This window comes from Erpetoichthys calabaricus, chromosome 5 (assembly GCF_900747795.2).
Source record: "Erpetoichthys calabaricus chromosome 5, fErpCal1.3, whole genome shotgun sequence".
In the NCBI taxonomy this organism is placed as follows: domain Eukaryota; kingdom Metazoa; phylum Chordata; class Cladistia; order Polypteriformes; family Polypteridae; genus Erpetoichthys; species Erpetoichthys calabaricus.
The window spans coordinates 147,654,574-147,667,074 of NC_041398.2; positions in this window are offsets into that span (position 1 = coordinate 147,654,574).

Consider the following 12,501-nt stretch of genomic DNA (forward strand, 5'->3'; position numbering starts at 1 on the left):
ATCTGTATAAAAGTACTAATAGGTAAGGAATCAGCACGCAATTCTAACTGTACAACATCTTATGGATTTAAAGTACCCAAAAAACTATCCAGAATTCTTTGCAGCATCTCATAAATACTGTTAAACACCTCATCATAAGACTCTAATTCATAGGCATCAATGAAATTTAAGGGGTGTCTTATTTCTGTATTATTAAACAATGGTCTGTCAATCTGATGAAAAATGCTCTTATTCTCACCACTAGAGACAGCTGAGGGACCAGCCACAACTGTTACGCCTGAAATAGAAGTGCTCGAGGGTTTAGACACAACAAAACCACCAGACATAACTGGTACGACTGAGGAGGTTGAAGAGACAGCTACAACTGATAATGCAACAGGAGCTGAGGAGACAGTGACTGAAGCAGATGGTAAGACTGAAGCAGAGGGGAATACTGAGGATACAGTGACTGAAGCAGAGGGTTTAGATACAGATGGGCATACCGAAGCAGAGGGCTTAGCTACAGATGGCAAGACTGGAGCAGAGGGTACAGTGACTGAAGCAAATGACAAGACTGAAACAGAGGGGACAGAGGGGTTAGCTACAGATGAGAATACTGAAGATACAGTAACTGAAGCAGCGGGGACAGAGGGGTTAACTACAGATGGGAATACTGAAGCAGAGGGGTTAGCTACAGATGGGCATATTGAAGCAGAGGGGTTAGCTATAGATGGTGGCAGGACTAGAGCAGAGGATACAGTGACTGAAGCAGATGGCAAGACTGAAGCAAAGGGGACAGAGGGGTTAGCTACAGACGGCAAGACTGAAGCAGAGGGACCAGAGGGGTTAGATACAGCAGACATAGGGGTTAGCTACAACTGGCATGACTAGAGCAGAGGATGCACTGACTGAGGCAGCCTACCTTTTGGAAAGATCGCCGATGCACTTGTATGTTGAAAAAAGTTAACATGTCGATAGCCCACTAAAGCAGAGCTCTTTATGCAGCCCGTCTTGATGTCCCAGCCTTTGGAAGGCAGAGTGACACGGCCCTGCACATTTGGTAGAAAGCTCATAGGTGAAAAGTTGCTGATGTCCCTCCTCTAAGGGGCGGAGACCCCTTGTAGCAGCAAAGAATCCTTATTCAGACGATACCGTATGTAAGCGTAACATCTAAGCAACAGTAAAAAGCTCCCCGTTATGTTTCATTTGTTATACTGTGAGATCGTTGTGCTAAATGCAGATGTTTTATATAAGAATCCATTTCTTAGATTGCTACATGTATTTTAATAACTTTTCTTACAATCTTTTAAAGTTGATTGTGTATTTTGGTGTATAAGAGAGATTTGTTAGTAGGAAATAGTTCATCTAATAACTTTGTTTTCAGATCAGCTGAATGTAAAAGGTCTTTTTGACATTTACCCTATTATGCATCTAAAAATCATTATCTTGATTAACCCCCCAAACCCCACCATATTTTTTAAAAAGGATGTTAGGGCTTTTCATAATTTAAAAAGATAAATGCGGACAGGATATTAGAGTCTTATGAGATTTAAAGGATAACTCTATTCTTTATTTCTTACAATTGTTTTGGCTATCTTTAATGTTTAATTGTATGTTTATAATTTGCTTGAGATACGTAATACCACCCCGCTGTCATCAAACAGAACAGACCATGCTTTGTCTGGAAATTAGTGCTAAACCAGCTCAGTTCCTGTAGACTTGGCGCCAAAGGGTCCATTCACACTCCTGCGTGTTACATAAAGCTTTAAAGAGAAATTTTTTTTAAAGTTACACTTAGAACGTGTAACGTTTTTCAATACGATTCTAATGTTTTTCTTAATTTTAAAAGATACATGCAGATAAGATAAATGCATATTTCAATACGACTCTATTATTTTCTTAATTTCAAAAAGATACACATACTTCCTTGGGATAATAATGAGCCGGGACTTGTGAGGTTTAAAGGATAACTCTATTCTTTATTTCTTACAAGTTTTGGCTATCTTTAATGTTTAATCATATGATTATAATTTGCTTTGATTTGATTGATATCTGGAAAATTAGCGCTAAATCCTCTGTGCCTGTTTTAACAGCTGTTTTTATGTTTAGCAGCTGCATTCCTGGTGTCAAAGGAGCCATTCTCACGCTCTTAAGTGTTTTAGTGGATGCTACAAAAAGCTTTAAAGAGAAATGTTTTTAAAAGACACACTTAGAACGTTTAACATATTTTCTTGATTTTAGTAAGATACAGACAATTCCTTGGGATGATTCTTAATTTAATCAAATTAGTGAGCAGGGGCTTATAATTGTTTTGAATTCTAAAGAGACGCACTCTAGTCTTAGAAATGTATAATTTCTTAATTTTAGAAAGATGCATATACTTCCTTGTAATAGTAACGAGCCTGGACTTATGAGGTTTAAAGGATAACTCTATTCTTTAATGTTTAATCGTATGATTATAATTTGCTTTGTTTTGATCGATGTCTAGAAAATTAGCGCTAAATCCTCCGTGCATGTTTTAACAACTGTTTTTATGTTTAGCGGGTGCAGACTTGGCGCCAGAGGATCCATTCACATGCTTGTAAGTGTTTTAGCGTGTGTTTCAAAAAAGCTTTAAAGAGAAATGTTTTTAAAAGACACACGTAGAACGTATAAACACGTATTTCAAATTTTTTCTTAATTTACAGATACACATAGACAGGATAAACACATATTTCAGTACGACTCTATTATTTTCTTAATTTTAAAGAGATACACATTTACAAACAAGTACACATTTCGTAATTTTAGAAAGATGTGCATACTTCCTTGGGATATTAATGAGCCGGGACTTATGAGGTTTAAAGAATAACTCTATTCTTTATTTCTTACGAGTTTTGGTTATCTTTAATGTTTAATCGTATGATTATAATTTGCTTTGTTTTGATCGGTGTCTGGAAAATTAACGCTTAATCCTCCGTGCCTGTTTAAACAACTTTTTATGTTTAGCGGCTGCAGACCAGCATTCACACACTCGTAAGTGTTTTAGCATGTGTTACAAAAAGCTTTGCCACAGCTTACAAACAAGAGAAGTGCTTTGAATTTTATAAGATTCACGCAGACAGGATAAGACCATATATGAATATGATTCTAATTTTAGTAAGATACAGATATTTCCTTGGGGATATTTCTTAATTTAATCAAATTAGTGAGCAGGGGCTTATAATTGTTTTGAATTTTAAAAAGATGCATGCTAGCATTAGAAATGTATAGTTATATTACAAACAAGAAAAGTTTATATTTCAATAAGGTACCTATTATTCTATATTTTCTTAATATTAGTAGTGTATAATCTTTAATAAACAGTTTATTCCCCTGTGTTATAAGTACCGTTATTGGTGGGATGAGGTCATAAATCATAATTTGGAGTGGGGTCATTTTCATAAATTATATTTTCATATTTCATATTTTCATAAATCATATTTTCATAAATTATATTTTCATATTTCATAAGTCATTTTGGGGTGGGGCTTAAGGTCATTAATCATCCCTTTGATAGCTTCTTTCTAGTATTACTACTGACATGTTTATTTTTTTCTTTTATGCAGGGATTTAACTTTTGCATAAACTATTCCATTTCAAGCACTTTCTATAATGGAGGTTTATCCTATCATTAACAAAGAGATGCCATAAAGATAACCCCCATTGGGTTTATTAGTCTTGATGGAGTGGAGAGTTTTGATCTGGGTTGTGGGGATAAAGCTTGCAGTTAACATTTAGATAAAAAAGTAAAAAACATTCATTTACATTTACAATTACTTATTTGGCTGACACCTTTATTACAGGCAATTTACAACATATATAGTACAATTGGTTACATTTCTTTTGGTTTTCCTATTGGAGCACAGGCAGATGAAGTGAATTGCTCATGTCACACAGTGTTAGTATCAGGATTTGAACCCACACCACTTACTGCTTCAAAGTCCATTTCTGTCAAGGCCTAATAATTAATTCATTGAAACAAACTGAACATTATGTGAATGTATTTGCTTATTTATTTGAAAAATTATCCTTATTTTGTAAAGAAAAAAAACAACAAAATAAACTGCAAACCCCATAATCCTGTGTGGGGAGCCTGTCATTAGAGTATGTTACTTGTGTCTTGTCCAGTGATATTTGTCCTACCTTGTTTCCACTGAGACTACTTTTTTGGTGTACTTGACTGTTGTAGCAGTTACGAATGATTTCAATAATATTTCAATAAGTTTTGTTTTTTTGTTAATCTATCCATTCATTTTCTGAATCTATTTAGGTCTAGAACAAGGTTGCACAGGGCTAAAAGTCTTTGCAGGCAGGATGAGTACTGTAGAAAGCAAGCTCCATTCTGTTGCTGGTCAAACTTGTCCTCTCATGATAACACCTTCAGTCACTTAGAGAGCACTGATTTAAAGTTAAACTTTGTACCATGTACAACTTAAAATTTGATTGTAGGAAAAAGATTAACAAACCATGACCAGATTTGAAAGCAGATCTTTTTTGGTTGCTGTTCAAATGCTCCACTGGTAATATTACTGGTAATTTCAAGATTTCACTGTTGGTTTTATAAACTAGTGAAGTCATATTACAGAAAACTACTGAAACAATTCAATGATGTGCAGTCTTTTGCAGGCAGTTGTGAGGGATGGCAGGGATCATTTTCCAGCTGGGATGCCCTCAGGATGGAAGGATGGAAGAAACGTCATACACGAGGTAGTGTCTCTTCTGGATTGCTAGATGGCAGCCCACCTGGATTGCAGCAACACCATGGTTTCCCACAGAGCATCATGGGAACTGGAGGTCTTGGACTCAGCCCTGTTGAGTTCCATGGGTGCCATGATGCTGTAGGTGACTGCTTTCACCTCACCTAGAAGTGCTTCTGAGCTACAGTTTTGGTACACTGGAAGTGCTTCCAGTCCAAGGATACAACGCCCCATGAATGCTGTTTCCCCCTGTCCTTTCATCTTGAGGACACTCCGGCCAGGTAAGGGTGCTGGCTGTTACTCATACAGTTCACTGCAAAAAATCTTACGCATTTTGAACTGCTATGTTACATTTGCAGCTTCATACCTCTGCTGCTTTTACCTGGGTAACAACCTTAGAAAGATCAGAAATGTGTTTGCTGGACAGGATCAGTTGCAGGTGTCTGCCTTGCAAATGAGCACAAGAGTAAAGCAGTGATGTCACAGCAATATCTAACATGCAGAGCGAATATCAGGAATGCAAGCAGAAAAACACTGACATAACTGAAGTAGTCAGTGTGAAGTTACAACTTTTGTTAAAAGTACATCAAACATTGGACAATCCCCATAGAAATATTTGCTGGAATGGTATGACACGTGATTGCCCTCCTTTAGTGCATTAGTGCAAGCAATCACTGTATTTTTTTAAATGGAATACAGTTAAAGCCACTTTTTAGCTTTTATAAACAACTTAAGACGTATTGTATAACAATGAATAAAAAATACCACAAACTGCTGTGTTTTATGTGTAACACTCATAGATTGAGATTCATGTCTTGTTCAAGTTCAGAATGGAGCCAGTGATAGCAAAGGACACGAAACCTTCACAAAGAGATTCAGTAATAGACAAAACTGGATTTACACCTTGTACCTCCTCTAATGTTGATTCTGCAAAACAGTCAAAAGCCACTACAATATGGGCAGACAAGATGGTGCCCACCATGGCAGACATTTCTGTGTGTTCTTTCTGCGACCATCATTATCTGGAGGTTATGTTTATGTTAGTTATTCTTCATGTTTTAAAAATACAGAGTTCATTCACATTAATAGTATATGACAGACAGACACTCTTGGAGCTTGGCAAAGGATGGCATAAACTCACCTTTAGCATGTCTGATTTGGACTACCCCCTGCATCTGGATCCTATCCAGCAAGGTCTGTTAACATTAACACAGAGTGAACAGCATAGCCAGAAATAGCAGTCAAAGTGGAGATGAGGTAAAAGAGGCCTGAGAGGTGGGTTACATCCTAAGCTAAAGGCTACAGCAAACCGACCACCTTTGTTGAGTACGCTGCTAGCACTACCTCAAGAAAAAGATGGACGAACTGAGAACCAGGATTGCATCTCATCATGAAATCAGAGAGTTGTTGCGCCTTAATTTTCAAAGACATTTTGTTACTTAGTAATATGCTAGATTCCGCGGTTCATCTACAAACACATTCCATCTACCATGGGGACTGTACGGTGGTGTCTGGCAAAGGCAGAGGCATCGGTGTGTGCATTTACACCAACAATAGGTGGTGTTCAGACATAAAGATCATCAGCAAACATTTCTCAATTTGTGAAGAATTTCTCCTAGTGACATGTAGTCCCCATTACTTACTGAGGGAGTTTACTGCTGGCTTTATGTTGGCTGTTTATATGTCACATCACATGAACCCTGCAACAATGCTGTGGTTTCTATACCTGAATGATGTTTTTAATGTTGCTGGGGAGCTTAAGCATTGCTTATGGACTGTGCTTCCAAAATATCATCAAAACCTTAATTTTCTAACAAGAGAGAAAAATCATGAACATGTTTACAGTAATGTGAACAGTGCATTCAAGACTGTATCCCACCATTACTCTGGGCAGTCAGATCACATCTCCTTTTTCCTCTATCTGTCATACAAGCAGCTCCTCAAACAAGCCCACCCCAGTAAGTAAATCTGTGAGAGTGTGAATTGAAGAATCAGAAAAAGTACTTTTTGAGCGTACTGACTGGGCGGTATTAAGATCACTGATATGAAGGAGGTCTGGATTTTTGATTTAGAGAAATATGCCACAGTGGTGACCTGTAAATTAGTACTCGTACTCAGAAAATTGTACCTTCCAAGTGCATACCGGTGTATGCGAATCAGAAGCTGTGGATAAACTGTGAGATTCAGTCTTAGCTGTTTGCTTGTTCTGCTGCCTTTGTCTCAAGCAACGCAGATGACTACATAAAGTTCAGATTTAAACTTTGCAGAATAACCAAAAAGACCAAAAGACAATACAAGCTGAAGCAGAAGTGTTACAACACCAATGCTGACAACTGATGTATGTGGAAGGGATTGTGGTGGATGTATGCAAGACTCTGAGCAAAATAAAATCACAGAAACTTTGGATCCAGTTAAAATCCCTGGGCATCTACTCAGAGCTTATTCAGCAGTGTTAGTGGATGTCTTTGCAGACATCTTTAATCTGTTCCTTGTATAACCCACTTAGTTCAAAACAACTGTTGTGCCTATCATGAAAAACAACACATTGACTTCTCTCAATGACTACCAACTGGTTGCAGTGACTCCTATTGTGTTGAAGTGGCTTAAATGACTGGTCTTGATGTTGATCCAGAGCATCATATAGTCACTTGAGACCATAAGCAGTTCACCTACAGAGAAAATTGGTCCAAAGAGGATGCTGTGCATATTGCCATGCATGACGTTCTCTCACACCATGAGAACAAGGATAGTTATGTTAGAATCCTATTTACTGATTACAACTCTGCACTCAATACAATGGTATTTTCAAAACTGATGGACAAGCTCCTCATCCTTTGTCTGCCTTCCACCCACTTGTAACTGGATTTTGGACATTGTAACAGCCAAACCTCTGGTAGTCTCAATTTGAAACTGCATTTCCAGCATTTGAGTAACAAAAGAGTGACTGTGCTGCCTCCGACAATAACACCAGTATAATCAAATTTGGTGATGATACAACAGTCATTGGACTGATTACCAGAAGAGATGAACCCACAGAAAAGGAGGCAATACATCAGTGCAGAAGAAAGAATGAAAACCTTTCAAATTTGTCAGGTTTTATGTTATGTATCTGATCCCACAACACTATTTAGTTGGTAAAAAAATCTCAACAGAGTTTGAACTTCTTGTGAAGGTTAAAGAAATTTAACATGTCATCCAGAACCAATTGTAGCTTTTATAGGGATACTAAAGAGAGCATTCTTACCAATACCATCACAGTCTGGTTGGGAACAGCACTGCATAGGCACTGGACTGCCCAAACCCTCTCTGGATGACATTTACTTTGACAGTGTGATCAAGAGCGTTCACAGCATTTTAAAGGCTAGCAACTACCCTTCACCATAAATCACCATTTATTCAGATTTCTGTCATCAGGTAGACACAATAGGGGTGTGAAATCAAGACTAGAAGACTATGGAACAGTTTTTATCTACAGACAGTTACACTTCTGAATGATTACTGTCCATTTCATCTTCCCCCTCACAATATCTGATTTTGTTGGCATATATTGTTCACCTTTTGAATTATGTTTTACCTGTTTTTTGGATCATTGTCTGATGTGTATGTTTACTAAGTATTCATATTAAATATGCTTACATTGCACTACTGTATGTATTGTGGAAATCTGTTTTTCTTATCTGTTGTTTTTGCATTGTATTTTCTTTGATATATGTATACTGGTGGCTGGAAGAGCAAATAGAGTATGATTTTATTTGTACAGTGTAACTGACTCTTTACTCTGCATAGGATACAAAATTCTCATCTGAAATTATTTTCATTAATTAAAGGCACAAAAAAGAAACTGCCTCACTGAACAGACTTAAGTATATATTGGAAAACTGTGAGTAATCTGACATTAATGTGTGTGAGAAAGTGTATAAATGTAACTTCTGAGGAGCCTAAGAAGAAGCCACAGTGACTATTTTGTGGCAGTTCTTGAAATTTAATTTGAATGTTTTAGTCTTTATGACTGTCAATTATAGCACCAGGTGCAAGAGATATGCAACACTACAGGAGAAAATGTAGTCCTATTAGCAATGTGTTTTGCACACCTAACTAATTCACTGCAGGCAGATTTAGAGTCACAGATTAATCTACACTCAAATTTTGTAAATGTAGGAGGAAAGCAAAGTAGCCTGGGGAAAAACTCAATGAACATGAAGTGACTATGAACATGATGAACATAAAGTGACTATGCATACTCTACTCTGCTAGAGGCATTGGACTGCAAGTAAGTTTCAGAACGACACAAAAAAATAGATGGTGGCAGAGAAACCTGCCTGTAACCAATTGTATGTCAAATTTTGTCAGTCACCTTGGATAAAGGCATCATCCAAATAATTAGTAGTAAAAAAGTAATAAGTTACTTTGTGTCTCTTGGGAAATTTTTGAGTTGTTTTTGTATTACTTTAGGTGTTTTTTGAGACAACAGCAAGCATTTTATTTACCCACTGACATTTGTTTAAAATATTATAAAACCACTTCAAGCACTATCCATCCATTATCCAACCCACTATATCCTAACTACAGGGTCACGGGGGTCTGCTGGAGCCAATCCCAGCTAACACAGGGCGCAAGGCAGGAAACAAACCCTGGGCATTGCGCCAGCCCACCAAACCTTCAAGCACTATATATGTTTAAACAAAGGCCAGATTAAAACATTACACAATTATTGGTGGATTTACTCACTACCTAATTTAATATTCTATAAAACCTCTGAATATAGTGCTGGTTTTAAACACGCAAACCACTAAATAATCTCTGGCAAAAGCGGTCATTACTTAAGACACTACACTCTTGGCAGCCTTTTATTACTTTCTGTAGTGGTTTAGAGGTTAATACCTGGTAGACTAACTTTCAAATGCTTAACTTACTTAAAATGACTGGTTGAACATCACCAGTCTGAAGGAGGAAATGAGATTTATTTAACATAGATCAAGTGACAAGTTAAATTGCTTAAATTATATGCAATTTCTTTCCAAGAAGGAGTTATTCATTGCATTCATTAGCTGGATAGTTAGGCTGTATACCTGTTGACATTTATTCAATATAAATCAGTGTAAAATACTGAGGATTACTTAATTGGTTTCAAGCTATAATTTGCCTTCTTTAAAAAGTAGATGTTAGCAATCAGAAAGCAATCAGAGTTTGGACAATCCATGTCCTTCTCTCCTTTTGAGAATCACACTTTCTGAATGAAACAATTTAAGGAATAACAGCCACTTGAACCGCTAAAATGCCTTCTCCCCCTTCATTTCTATCCCAAGAAACCACCACTATAGTATTACAAGGTTGTGCTTTTTCATTGTTTGCTATTAGCTGTGAGCCAGAACTAATGTTTGTGAATTATTCTAGGCAATTTACAGCCACTAATTCAAAAGTACAGTAATTAAATACAATAGACGTGAATACTGATTCACTTTCCATCAGAAAAGTGCATCAACATGAAAGGAAAAAAAACACAATAGAAAACTAACAAGGCAGTGCAGGTTTTTAAAAAAGATTAAAGCAAATGATACTCTGGGCAGACAATCAAGCTTTGTTTTACGAAGCATAACAACACTATTACACAGGCTTTCAAAAGTAATAAAAATACTGTGCATGAGGAAAGGAATAAAATACATACTGTAAATGGGTAAAGGATTGTTATGTGTTTCTGCTTTTGTAGAGAGTAAGATTAAATCGTTCACAGATGGAAGGAAAGGTTGCTAGTTTCATCCCAAGTAACATTCTCAAATTTGCGTGGGAGAGATTGTTTTTGATTTGTTCAGCTGGCTCTCCTCCAGTTTCCCCTCTAAGCAGGAGTAACTGTTTTGACCATGTAACTGAAAGCAGTTCCCAGAAGCTCACTTTTCAAGGTCTGAGTAGTATGGCAAACTGAAGATGTAATTGTAAATCAATTCCAGGGTTTAAAATAATGTTTCAGTTGCTCTTCATTCGAACAAATAAATAAATAAATAAATCATGAATGTAAAATATGGTGCCAGAGGCAGCCTTTAAAGAGCAAGAAAGATGGTTGTCCAGCTAGAACATTCCTGGCTTCATTGCAAGGTTGAAGGACAACGTTCTGACCTCAGTATGGGTTAGGGAATCAGGCTCTTAATCTGTGTTTTCTAGAGACCTGAGGCAGAGAGAAGAAACACAAGAGAAAGAAAAGCAGGGAGATAATTGCCACACCACAGTAAAGTGCATTGTGGGGTTTGTGTGTTGAGTAAATAAACTGACAAAAAAGCTTACATCCCCTATTAAAAATACTAAAGACACAGTAATGATAACATTATATATTGTCAGGTTGGAAAAGGGTTGACAAGGTCATAAAAAGCATTGGTCTAGGCTTGGTAGAAGACAGACAAGAAAGGGTCCCATGTTTAAAAGAGGATGTGTGTCTACATATTTCAAGGATGTCCATTAATTAATTACTCCATGAACCCAAACAAGGATAAGGTCTCTTTGTGGACTATTATGTGGAATAGGTGGGATTCTCTCTCTCTCTCTCTCTCTCTCTCTCTCTCACTCTCTTTCTCATTCTAGAGGCCGGTAGCATGGGAGACACTGAGGGTACCTAGATCTTTACATACGCTTTTGGACTCAAGAGTGGAGGAACAGACATAGTCTGTACAATATATAGTAATAAAGAGACAAAAGTGATTGGATACCTTTGGGGCACAGAAGGCAAACGCTATAAATTCTAAATTGAAATATGTAGGAAAAAGTCAAAAGAAAATGTCATAAAGACATGAGTCAAAATTAGACTGACTAAGATGGCGGCACTTCCGGTCTTAAAGTCTCCTTGCAGGAAGAGGTAGCTCCAGGCAGGTGGACACTGGAAGTGATATCAGATATGTCATGGTCGTCAATCTTCCAGTCTGCACAGAGAGGAGAAGAAAACGTATTACTCAACAGCACCCTCCTGATTTCCACCCCAGCCCAAACTCATCAGGTCAGGCATTTCGAACCGTGAGGTCTTGAACCTGGGATAGAGCATCGGCATTGGAATGGAGAGAACCTCAATGACGAAGGACTTTGAACTGAAAGGTTGCATATCCAAGAACCAGCTGATCAGGTGAGGATTCAACTCCTTGTGAACTGCCCTCCACTGCAAGGGTGCATTATCCTTCACCAGAGTGAATTCACGTCCTAGAAGGTAGTAACACAACTGGTTAATACCCCATTTAATTGTCCAGGCTGCCCTTTCAACCACCACATACCTAGTTTCCCAATCCAGTAGTTTCCAGCTCAGGAAAATGATGGACTGTTCAACACCATTGATGCTTTCGCTCAGCATGACACAGAGACCTGTGTCCAAAACGTCGACCTGTAAGATAAAAGGAGAAAAGTCAGAAGTTATTGATGCTGGTGCTGAAATAAGGGTGGTTTTTTTACATTTTATTGAATTTGTTAAAAGCAAATAACATTCCATACAAGCAAGCCAAATTTTACAAATCTTCGTTCAAGTCAAATCAACCCCGACCCATGAGAAAGAGAGCTAGCCCAACAGAGTAAAACTTTAATAGTAGGAAAAATATAAAAATGAAACAAAATAAGATAAAAAAGGAAGATCATCTGTTTCCTCAATTTAAATGCTTATTAAAAAAAGTTTTATTAATTAGATCCTGCCAGATTTTAAAAAAGTTTTGCACAGATTCTCTAAGTAAGAATGTGATTTTTCCAATTTCAAATAATATATAACATCAGTTACCCATGAATTAAAAGAGGTGAGTTAGGATTCTTCCAGTTGAGCAAGATAAGTCTACATGCCAATAGT